This window comes from Ursus americanus, chromosome 16 (assembly GCF_024610735.1).
Source record: "Ursus americanus isolate L20-20 chromosome 16, mUrsAme1.1.p, whole genome shotgun sequence".
NCBI lineage: Eukaryota > Metazoa > Chordata > Mammalia > Carnivora > Ursidae > Ursus > Ursus americanus.
Window position 1 is genome coordinate 10,203,549 of NC_142142.1, and position 10,672 is coordinate 10,214,220.

Consider the following 10,672-nt stretch of genomic DNA (forward strand, 5'->3'; position numbering starts at 1 on the left):
GCGCCACTCTCAAAGGGGGACTAAGGCCTCTCTGGGAAGGCAGAAATGGAAAGATAGGCCCCCCCAGAGCTCCTCGCTCTGGGAGGATTGTGGCAGTTGGAAAGGTTTGGTGCGTCTTTGGTGGGGGGCTGAGATCCCCTTCAGAAGGGAGGTGCTCGAGTGATAACACATGATCTTTAAACTGCATCCGGGGGAGGGAGGGTCCCCTGGGCTCCGTGGCTTTCGACGGAGCGAGGGAGGAATACTTTCCGTTTGCCCCTCCAGGCCCACTCCCCAGGCTGCCTGGAGCTGGGGAGGCGGACCCTCACGGGCGGCACCGGGCTCCGTGCCACTGGGAAGCCCCGGTGGGAGATTGGAGGAAGGAAGAGAGACAGTTGAGGCTTTTTCCCCCCAGGGTCTCCTGGGTTGACTGCCTCTACTGCGGGCCACAGCCCCGGTCCCTATCACTGGACACCTCCTCCCCTGGCAACTTCGGCCCACTTCAGCCTGGGAGCCTGGAGCTGGGGCTGTGAGCTCTGAGTGCTGCCCACTGTTCATTGGTTTGCCACACCCCTATTTCTCACCTGAGCCGTTCACCCTGGGCTGAGACACCCTCTCCGGCGGGGCCAGAGCAGAGGAGACCAAACACCACCACGGATGACCCCCTTTCTGCAGCCTTCTCCCTGGACAGCCCTTGGGGTTGTCTCTAAACACACACGGAACAAACGAGCAGAGCGGGGCAGCTACGGGAATGCTGTTACTGTTAACTGAGCGCGCAGGCCTGCCCTGTCTCAGCCTGGGCCCGGCCTGCACATGCAGTGAGCCGGAGGCAGGGGCGGCGCCAGGCCAGGGGAGGGAGGGCCACGAGGCTGCGTTCGGCTCCAAAGGAGGACAATCGAGGACAGTTTCTGAGTGCTCGCTCTACAGGGGGCACCTGGCGCTCCATTCACTCCTCACAAGAGCCCAAGAAGGACATCCTAGCTAGGTCTTTTCCAGAAGAGAAAACCGGTGCTCAAAAAGCTGAAATGACGCACCCAGGGTCATATTGCCCGTGAGTGACCAAAGACGGGGCTCAAATGCAGGTGTTTCGGCCTACAGAACCCATGCTGGTAACTACCTTGAAATAATCTCATTGAACTGGCTTCCAACAGAGGCAGCTGACTTAAATGGGGTCAATTATTGGTGAGGGCCAGACAGAGGCCTCCAATGTCTTCCCATGACCCTCCCCTAGATGAAAAAACAAAACAAAACAAAAAAACAAAAAAGAAAAAAACCCTTCTGACATTCTTCAGTTCTCCCAGGTGGGACAGGGCCCCAAGCGGGCGGGGCAGTTGGGTGTCCAGGTTGGAAAAACAAGCAGATTCAGACAAGGCTTCATTGTTAAGGAGGGCCTGACACTCTGGCCATTAAAACAAATCCTAGCAAAAGAAAATGCTTGCTGCCTTGTCTTATCTCTCAGAGAAGGGGGGCAGGTAAAGGCTCCGAGACAGGGGGCTGATCCCTCCTCACACCTCCATCTAAGACACCCAGCCTCAGGTGGCTGGGGCAGGAGAAGCAGCACTGGGATGGGGGTGGGGGGACGTGGGGAGAGATGGGGGGCCGGAGGGGAGAGTCCAGAGTCTGGCTGTAGCCCTGCTCCGCCACCGTCTGTGACCTCCTACTGCACACTGCTGACTCGTCAGACACCACCCTGGGGCTTTCTGTGCGTGGCCTCCTGTGGTCTCTCTAGCCCTTCCAGAGAAAGATTATTGGCATTCCTATTTTCAGATGAGGACACCGAGGCTCAGAGAAGATACCAAGCAGGGAGCAGAGCAGGGTTAGAACCCAGGCTTATCAGACTGTAAAGCCGTCCCACTCTGTGTCTCCAGGCAGGGAGCTCCCAGGGAGAACAGTGCCCCCAAGGAGGGCGCAGCCTGGAAGCACCGAGCTCCTGCTTGTGGGGGGTGTGAAGGTATGAGATGCTGAACAACACCGGCCACAGAGGGTGGTGGCTGGTCGTCAAGCCTGGGGAGCTGACATCACCTGGGAAGCTTTAAAAACTCCTAATGTCTTGCTCTTTGGCCCAGGCAGGACTTTTAAAAGTTTCCTAAATGATTCTAGCGTGCAGCAAAATTTGAGAGTCATGGGCCCAGATACCCACTAGAGCCTTCCGCACCCCACAAGCTCCCCGTCTGCCTCTTGAAGAAGGGAAAGGCTATATCACTCAGAGCCCGTTTTACAATAAGGAGTGAGGTCATGTCCTCAAGGCCCCATAGGCAACCACAAGCACAGGCAGCACGAGGGACCCCTGACTTCAGGATCCCAGGAACTCCTCGAAGATACCTGGGGATCCTGGCTCCTGTCAGGGAAGAAAACTTTCTCTTTGAGCCTCTTGGTGGGGGGAGGGTGACACAGATTCTTCACGGCATTTTTTTCTTTTAATAGAGTCCACTTATTCAAAAACTAAACAGCCACGGGATTAATGCTGGAAGACCACCTCTACCAGCGGGTGTGCTGTGGAAGCAAGAATATGAAACAGTTCTGAGCAAGGCCTGTCTATTCTTTTCTGTAGGAGATTTGTCCCAGGCCTGGGAAGAGCTGAGACTCTCAGACAGCCCACACTTCCTCCCCACCTGCCTTCCTGCCTTCTTCGTGCCCTCAGAGCAGAATGTCGCAGATGGAGAGACAGCGTGTGGCGGTGGGAAGGGGGAAGCCTGTGGGGTCCAGATCTGGCTTCTGCCCAAGCTCTGCCCCAGCCAGCTCCCCTGGGACAGGACCCTCTCCTCTCTGAGCTCATTTAACCCCCAGTGCTGACCCCACAGGGAAGTGCATGGCACCACGGTCCTTAGGAGCGTTCGCGTGCACGTGCGTGTTAAATGATACGTTCACACTCAGCTCTGGGGGCACCACCTCCAGGAAGCCTTTCCTGACACCCTCCCCACCCAGCACTGGACAACCCCAGCCGCCAGCCTTCCCTGCCACATTCTGTCCCATGCTGTGTTGTCATTGCTCCTGTGTCCTCCCTTCCCTCCCAGGCCATTCATTCATTCCACAGAGCAGCTGCCCTTTGCCTGGGATTCCTTCCCTAGGCCTTTCCTGAGCTCTGGCAAAAGTCCCTGCTGGGTGCTGGGGGTAGGGCTAGCAATAGCAGGCATCCAATGCTTGCTCCGTACTAGGTATTTTTCCGAGAGCTTTATGTGTATAATTCATTTACTCTTCACCCCAACCTTATGCACCCGGTGCTATTATTGTCCCCATTTTACAGACAGGGATACTGGGACCCAGAGAGGTTCAATCACTTGCCCCAGTCAGTCACGTGGTTAATAAGTACGTGCGCTCAGGCTGTGGTTTGAGCATGACTCTATGACCATCCACAAACAGAGATGGGGCGGGCCCTGCCCCAGGAGCTCACCCTTCACAACTTGGATCTGTGTATGAGTGCTTACTTGCTTAATGTCTGTACCCTCCCCCCAGACCAAAATCTCCTCTCGAACTACATCTTGGATGTGCATGGGTGAGCCTGAAAGAGACAGACAGACAGACAGAATAAATGAACACCGCTTCCGTTTAAGGAAGGACTCACTCTCGCCCAGCCTCTGTTACCTGTAGGACCCAGAGGGCCCCTCCGAACTGGGCTCCAGCGGCTGCTACCGCCTGAGAGGAACCAGGTCCCCAGCCCTTCCGGTGCCGCCCCCCCCCCCCGTCCCAAATTTAGCTCCAGGCCCTCCATGTCTGACAGCTGCCTGCCCCTGGGGAAGGCATGGGAACCCCAGCTCGCTGACACAGAGTCTTCCCCCAGGCAGCAAAGTGTCCTCCTCTGGGAAGTCCTCCTGGACTCTTCAATCAGCTTCTTTCTGAGTCACTCGCTCACGGGGCTACCAAGGGGACAGGGGAGTGGACTCAGGCTGAACGAACACCCTCCTGTGTGCCAGGTCTGGCTGGGCCCCTCCCTTGTGTCATTTCATTTAGCCCCTGCCCCTCGACACTGTTATTATCAGCCCCATTTTACAGGGAAGGGAACAGAGGTACAGGGGTTGAGCGGCTCACCCAAAGGGCAGCTTGAACTGCCTCCCCTGACGCGGGGGGCGGGGGGTGCTATGCAGTGCCAGGCGCTCAGTCAGGAGCGCAGACCTGGAGGGGCAGAGAATCTAGTTATGACAGGTGGCAAGGGAAACAGACCTACACGGCCCCCCTCCCCAGACCACAGTCCGTGAGTGAGGGCTGTGGATCTGCAGAGAAGGAGGCTCAGATTCCGCCTGCTTGGGAGGAGTCGTGGAAGCTTCTAGAAGGAGGCATCTTCGGGCATGCCTAGAATCCTCACTGCTCGACTCCCGTGACCACCACGACAGGAAGAAGGGCAAGCCTTGGCCTCCAAAGTCCTGGTGCCCAGTGAGTACTTGTTACCACCTTGGAGGCCGTGGAGGAAGGAGAAGGAGCTGCCCGGCTGGCTGCCCTGCCAGTGACCCCACTGTGGCCCAGCCAGCCTGGCCCCGGCCCTGCCAACCTGGCCTGGCCCCGTCGGCTCCCAATCACAGGGTCTTCTCGGCCCCGCTAATGACCAGGCTGCAGCAGCCCAGGCCGCCACCCTCCTTCAGGGGAGACAGCAGCTAACTACAGAGCCTGCCGGCCCAGACAGCGGCCAGGCCAAAAATCACAGCTGCCTGTCACACCACATCCTCTGGCCCTGCTGCTGTGGTCTCCTCCTCTACCTTCCAGAGTCACAGAGGACACTGCAGAAGGCTACAGCTCTGGGGGCTCACACACCACCCCACTCGCCACAGACATGGGCAAACAGGACCACAGAGGGGGCCTAATTCACCCCCCCAGTCACACGGCCGGGGCCTGGATACCTGACCTTGAGAAGAAGGCTCATTTCCAGGTGTTTTACATGCAAAGGACCTCTCGAGGTACTTGGGCAAAGTTAAGGAGACAGGACGTTTGTTCAGTGGCAGATAGGAGCTTGATTCCTCACTCCCCGCTGTCTAGCTGTGTGACCTTGAACAAGACAATGGACTTCTCTGAGCCGTTTCTGGGTGATAACAGTAGCTACCGCCCAGAGTTGTGAATGAGAGTGTCTGTAAAATGCTTAGCACAGGGGCGCCTGGGTGGCTCAGTTGGTTAAGCATCTGCCTTCGGCTCAGGTCATGATCCCAGAGTCCTGGGATGGAGTCCTGCATCGGGCTCCAGGAAGCCTGCTTCTCCCTCCACCTGCCACTCCCTCTGCTTGTGTGCGCGCTCTCTGACAAATAAATATAATCTTTATAAAGTGCTCAGCACAGTGGCTCATAGTGAGTACTCAAGGGCATTAGCTACTGTTAATATCATCAGCGTGGTGTTATGAGCATGGAGATACGTTCTACTGACTGTAAGATGTAATGCAGGGGGAGGCATTATTTATTATTATTCCTGTGAAGTGTTAAAAATTCAGAGGAGATGTGACCAGACGGTTAGGTAATCCAGGAATGTTTCCGGGGAAAATCATGACCTGAGTTGGGCCTAGAGAGACAGGGAGGTGAGCAAAGCAGCAGCAAAGGGGCAGCGAGGGGGCTGCATGGGATAGGTCTAGGAGACAGTGATGAGGAATAAGCCAGAGGTCCGTGCAGTGGCTGTGCTGGGCAAGGCCTCGATGCACAACAAACGGGCCTGGTCTTCATCTTACAGGCGAGATGAAGATGGGGACTCCATAATACTTTCTGAAATGTGAATTCTGTCTGACATCCAAGGCCCTGGCCACCCACCCCTTTTCTCCACACCCCTCGCTGAGCCCACAAACCCCAGTATGACTACCCCAGAGTTCTCCCCGCCCCTCTGCTTACTACACCTTCTCATCTGTCCTACTGCTAGCCCACCCCATGTTTCATGTTCACAATGAAACACCCTTTCACCAAGTACCCATCACGCCATGTGCTTTATGTATATGGCCCATAACTACACTTCTTTTACAGAGGAGGAAACAGAGGTCTGGCAGGGTCGGTGTCTTGCTCACCGTCTCACACAGTAGGTCAGTGGCATAGCCAGAATTCAGCCCTGAACTGATGTAGGGACCCCTATTCTCTATAGCAAATTGCCTCTTGTCCCAGCCCAGACACTTCCTCCTTGATGAAGCCCTCTGGCTTACTCCAGTCCTCAAGGGCCTCTCCCTGCCAGCCCCCACCACCCATTTGGAATCAGAGGCCCACGGCTTGATCCTAGCTCATCTAGCCTGGTTTCCACTGTTTCCTGTGGGCCTACCTTGCCCCCACCCCCAACAGGAAAAGAGCCAGGGTTGATGATAGGCCACTTTTTTCCTGTCCTGTCCCCCTCCCCCCATATCCAAGACTTCTTATACCACTGAGGGGAACCACCCACCTGCTCTGGTGGGGTTCAGAAGCTCGGCTGAGCACAGAGCAATTTCCCTGAGCCTGCCTCCCAGCTCTTGAGGGGAGACATAAATTATTCACTGCACCTTTGTGCCTGGGGAGGCCAGACAATGGGCCACAGAGGGAATGAGCACTAGCTCCCCCCCAACCCCAGCAGCCAACAGCCCTGGGGTGAGGGGGTCAGAATCTAGAGCCCCTTGCCAGGGTCCCCAAGCAGATTCTCGAGGACTGTGGACCAGGGAAGCAGCCAGGGGAGCGTGACCCATACAGGGGTCCCAGCTGAGCAAACCCCAGTCTGTGAGCCTGCAACAGAGCCTTCTAATCTAAGGCAAGCCTGAGAATTTCCTGGTCAAAATTCAAGCTTCCTTGCTTTATAGGGAAGGAAATAGGTATTTGGCCAAGCACTATATATTTATATCTCATTTCATCCTCATAACCACCTTGTAAAGGAGAGATTCTCCTTTACAGAGAAGCTGGGGCTTGAGGAGTGAAGTGCTCTGCCCAGCGCCACATGGCGAGTGGGAGGCCGAGCAGATGCACGCCCACCTGGTCTGTCTGACTGAGCGCTCTCTGCGGCCGTTTAGCCCACCCAATCGGGAGCGAGTCACCCCACTGCCTTTTCCATCTGGGTAACTTCCAGAGCACCTGGCATGAGTCGACACTCAGTTCCTGAAGCAAACTCAAAGGCCCTGGGCAAGTGGCTTCGTCCCTCTGAGCCTCAGTTTCCCACATGTGGTAGCGATTGGTAACAAGCCCAGTCTTGGCAGACACGAAAATCTCTTGAGCACTTGACAGTTTGCCAGATGTGATGGCCCCATTCTCTGAGCAGGTAACACACAGCCTGCTTTGACCCCATTTTACAGGTGAGACTTGGCGCCGTGGATGCGTCGGAGAGGTCCCAGGTGCCTCCCCTACCCCCACTCTGCCTCACTCCAGGTTCCAGGTTCTTTCCACCACACCGTGAAATGAGATCACAGGTGAGAAATTATCTCACCAAAGAGGAGCTTTGTTTAGACCCAGGGACTATTATGAGAATTTGAATCCTCACCGATGGGAGTGGGGGGAATCCCAAGCCCCTCAGTTACCTTCTCTTCTGGTGCCCCCCACCCCTCCAGCCCCTGAGACTGAGCTTCCAGCCTTCAGCTGACCTCTCCACTGTCCTCCACCTCCCAGGGGCTTTCCAAGGTGGTTTCCCCTAGACTCCAGGAAGCTGGGCACAGCAGGGGTTAACTAGTCCCAGCCAAGGCCACAGGGCTCAGACCAAGGCCACATTCCCTCCCCCTCCCGACTCAGAACAAGAACCCACAGAGTTCACACCAAGCTATCTTTCACAACACCCCTCTTTTTGCACAGCCCCAGGGGGCAACAGAAGGAACCCCTGCCTGGGAATCCAGACTCATGGGACTGTGCCCCAGACCGGCAGCCCCAGCCTTGAGACCTTGAGCAAGCCCCTCCCCTCTGGGGCCAGAGGTGTCTGGCGGGTTCCCCTGTCCAGGAGAAGCTGAGGTCGGACCTTCAGTCTGGGCCAAAGGCAATGGGGTTACTGGCTTGTCTTAGGCCCCAGCGACAACCACACAGACTCTCAAAACAGCCTCAGAAGTGGTCACCCTGACCTCACATCACGGGTGGGAAAACCCCAGCCACCCACCCAGAAGATGATAACTGGGAGTAGATACCTTGAAGGATGTTCGGGAAGGTTTCCTAAAGTGTACTTCTGCCTCAACCACTTACTTACTTTAGGCCCCAGGACAACTGGCACCCCCCACCCCCCAGCCTCCCATGTCCCATTGATAATGTGAAGGATGGGAGCTGGTGAGTGCTGAGAGGCCTCACCCCCCCCCACCCCCGCAGCTCAGATGCTCTGACTCGGGGACCTCGAGTTAGTTTTCCCAACATGTAAGCAGCATCTCAGGATGCCATGGTGTCTCAGGGACCCTAGAGACTGGTACACAGGGGCAAGGGGCCCACAAGGAGGGAAGCTGTGGAACTGGGAAGCTTCCCACCTCTGCCCTCAACTCTGGGTCACCTTTCCTGGGACGTGACTTGGCCATGGAGTGGGAGGGAAGGAGGCCAGAGGAAGCTACCTCCCGGGCCTCAAGGATCAGCCCTGGATGCCCCAGTGGCCCCACCTTGACCCCTCCCCATGGCCTCCTGCCTGGCGGCTCTCCACTTCCTTTCTCCCTTCTCCGCTTTTCTCCCTCTCCCCCCCAGCCCTCCTACCCACTCTCGTACCCAGAGTGAAAGAGCAGGGCCACTCAACCACGCTGAACCTCAGCTTCCCCATCTGTAAGAGCCCGTAACAATACACAACACCTTTCTATCTCACGGAGTAGTAGTGAGCCGTACACGAGGGACCATTTGCGCAAGGGTGGGGCGCGGACCCGCACACAATGGGCGCTCAATAAGTGCCTGTTTTCTCCCTTCCCCCGCCCTTTCCCACGCCCTCTCCTACCCAGCTCCAGCCCCAGCTAGTGACCGGTACACGCCCGCAGCTGGCCCCGGCGCTGCCCGGCTGGGGTCGAAGGCCGCCCTTGCCCGGCATCCGGGACTCTCTCACCTGCAGCTCTCAGCTCTCGCCGGCCGCGGGGCCAGGGGGGAGTCCTGTGCTCCCTTCTTCGGGGCAAGCGCTGAGCCCCTCGCCTGAGGCGGCAGAAAAGGTGGCAGCTTCGGCTCGCAGCACCAGCTCGGTCGGGCTCAGTCCGACTGCCCACCCGCCTGGGACTCCTCGCGGGGCGCTGGACCCGGGCCGGGGCTTCCTGGGCGTTCGCACGGTCCCAAGTCCGAAACACCCGGGCGAAGGCAGCTGAAGGTTCGGTCTCGGGAGCCCGAGGCTGGGGGCTTCTGGGCTTCTTTGCACTCAGTCGAGGGGGGCTGTTGGGCACCTGCCTTAACCGGGTCTCAGGCGGAGGGCTCCGACACACACTATAGAAAGGTGGGGCACAAGCCCGCAACCATGGACCCGTATGGTGGGCCAGGAGCGTCCCGCCCCAGTGCACTGGATCGGGTCGGGGCTCTGGGCGTCCTGGTCACAACGCCCGGGATCGCGAGGCTGGGAGCGTCCCGGCGCAGAACCCCTGGCTGGGGCAGGCGGGGCACGGCAAGGCGCAGGCGAGGACGCTCGCAGCCGCGGCGGCCGGAGCCCGGCGGGGAAGTCTTCCCAGGTCCGGACTCGGCTCGCTCTGCAAAACGGGGCGGACTTCGGCGCGGCGGCTGACTCCGGAGCTCCGGGCCGCGGCTCCACTTCCTCCTCTTCCCCCGGCTCGCTCGCGGCTCGCTCAGCCCCGCGCGGCAGCCGCTGCCACCCCCGCTGCTGTCATCCCCGCTGCCCACCCCCACAGGAGCTGCAGCCGGAGCCTGAGCCGAGCCCAGCCGAGGCAGCGCCGCCCAGCGCCTGAGCGCCAGCCGGCGCGGCCCAGACCGAAAGGGGCGGGGTCACCCGAGGCCCCGCCCTCGCCAGAGCCACTGGCAGGAGGCGGGCCCGGCCCAGATCCCCTCCTCCGGCCCCGCGCTGTCCGGCAGCAGGAGCCAATGGGAGAGTGGGAAAAGAGAGGCGCTCTGCGGAATGTGTACTCTACCCCGGAGAGGGCGGGGCAGACAGAGAGGAGGTTGCCGCTGGGGAGAGGACAATGGAGGGGTGGGGGTTTTTAAAGAGTGGAACAGGCTACAGGGTCACCTGGGGACCCGGATGGTGGGAGAGGCGATGACGGCTGGTTTGTATGGGCTTGGGAGCGTGGGGCTGCCGTGTGTTGGGGAGTGGGGAGTCAGGAGGTAAGAACAGGGGTTGGGGTAGGAAAAGAAGCAGGATGGAGGTGAGGTGGGTTATTCCGGGGTAGTGAAGTCTCCCAGGGATAGGGGAGCTCTCCGGGGTAGTGGGACAGCGCCCTCACAGTACTCTTCCCTCTCCCCCCAACTTCTAGGGCTCAGCGCGCGAAGGTGAACGTTGGAAGCTGTGAAATACTCAGATTTCAGGAAGCGGTGAAAAACAAGTTTTTGGAAATAAAGAGCAGATCTTTTCTTTCTTTTTAAAGAGTGAATCTTTCTTCAACATTTCCCCTTTCCCAGCTCCCATCCGCGGGAAGGAGAGTCGTTGTCAGTTTTAGAAATACGAAGTCAAAAGCAGTGTGTGAGGGTAACACACACATACATACACACGCTCTTCTTGAATAATGACGTATCTGCCGTCTGCTCCAGCCCCTCCCCTCGCTTTCCCTCCCCTCCCCTTCCCTTCCCTCCCCCAGAGCCCTGGGGCAGAAGCTGCGTCTGATCATCTCTGAGTCCCCAGTCGACTGCACAGGGCAGGGCACAGGGCAGGCGTCGGAGAGTTTTGATGTATGAATGAATGAGTGTTGATGTGC

The 10,672-nt window shown here is 58.2% G+C and overlaps 1 protein-coding gene across 4 annotated transcripts in view; it reads right to left on the minus strand.

Moving 5' to 3' along the window:
- GDPD5 (glycerophosphodiester phosphodiesterase domain containing 5) overlaps nucleotides 1–9,700 on the minus strand; it is an 84,424-nt gene extending 74,724 nt beyond the window's left edge. The window contains exon 1 of one of the 4 annotated variants that reach the window (XM_045816211.2): nucleotides 8,875–9,700. The gene's annotated coding sequence lies outside the window, so the exon portion shown is untranslated. The remainder of the gene's footprint in view (nucleotides 1–8,874) is intronic. The other 3 variants (XM_045816208.2, XM_045816209.2, XM_045816210.2) reach the window with 3 other exon arrangements.
- Between the last annotated feature and the right edge of the window lie 972 nt (nucleotides 9,701–10,672).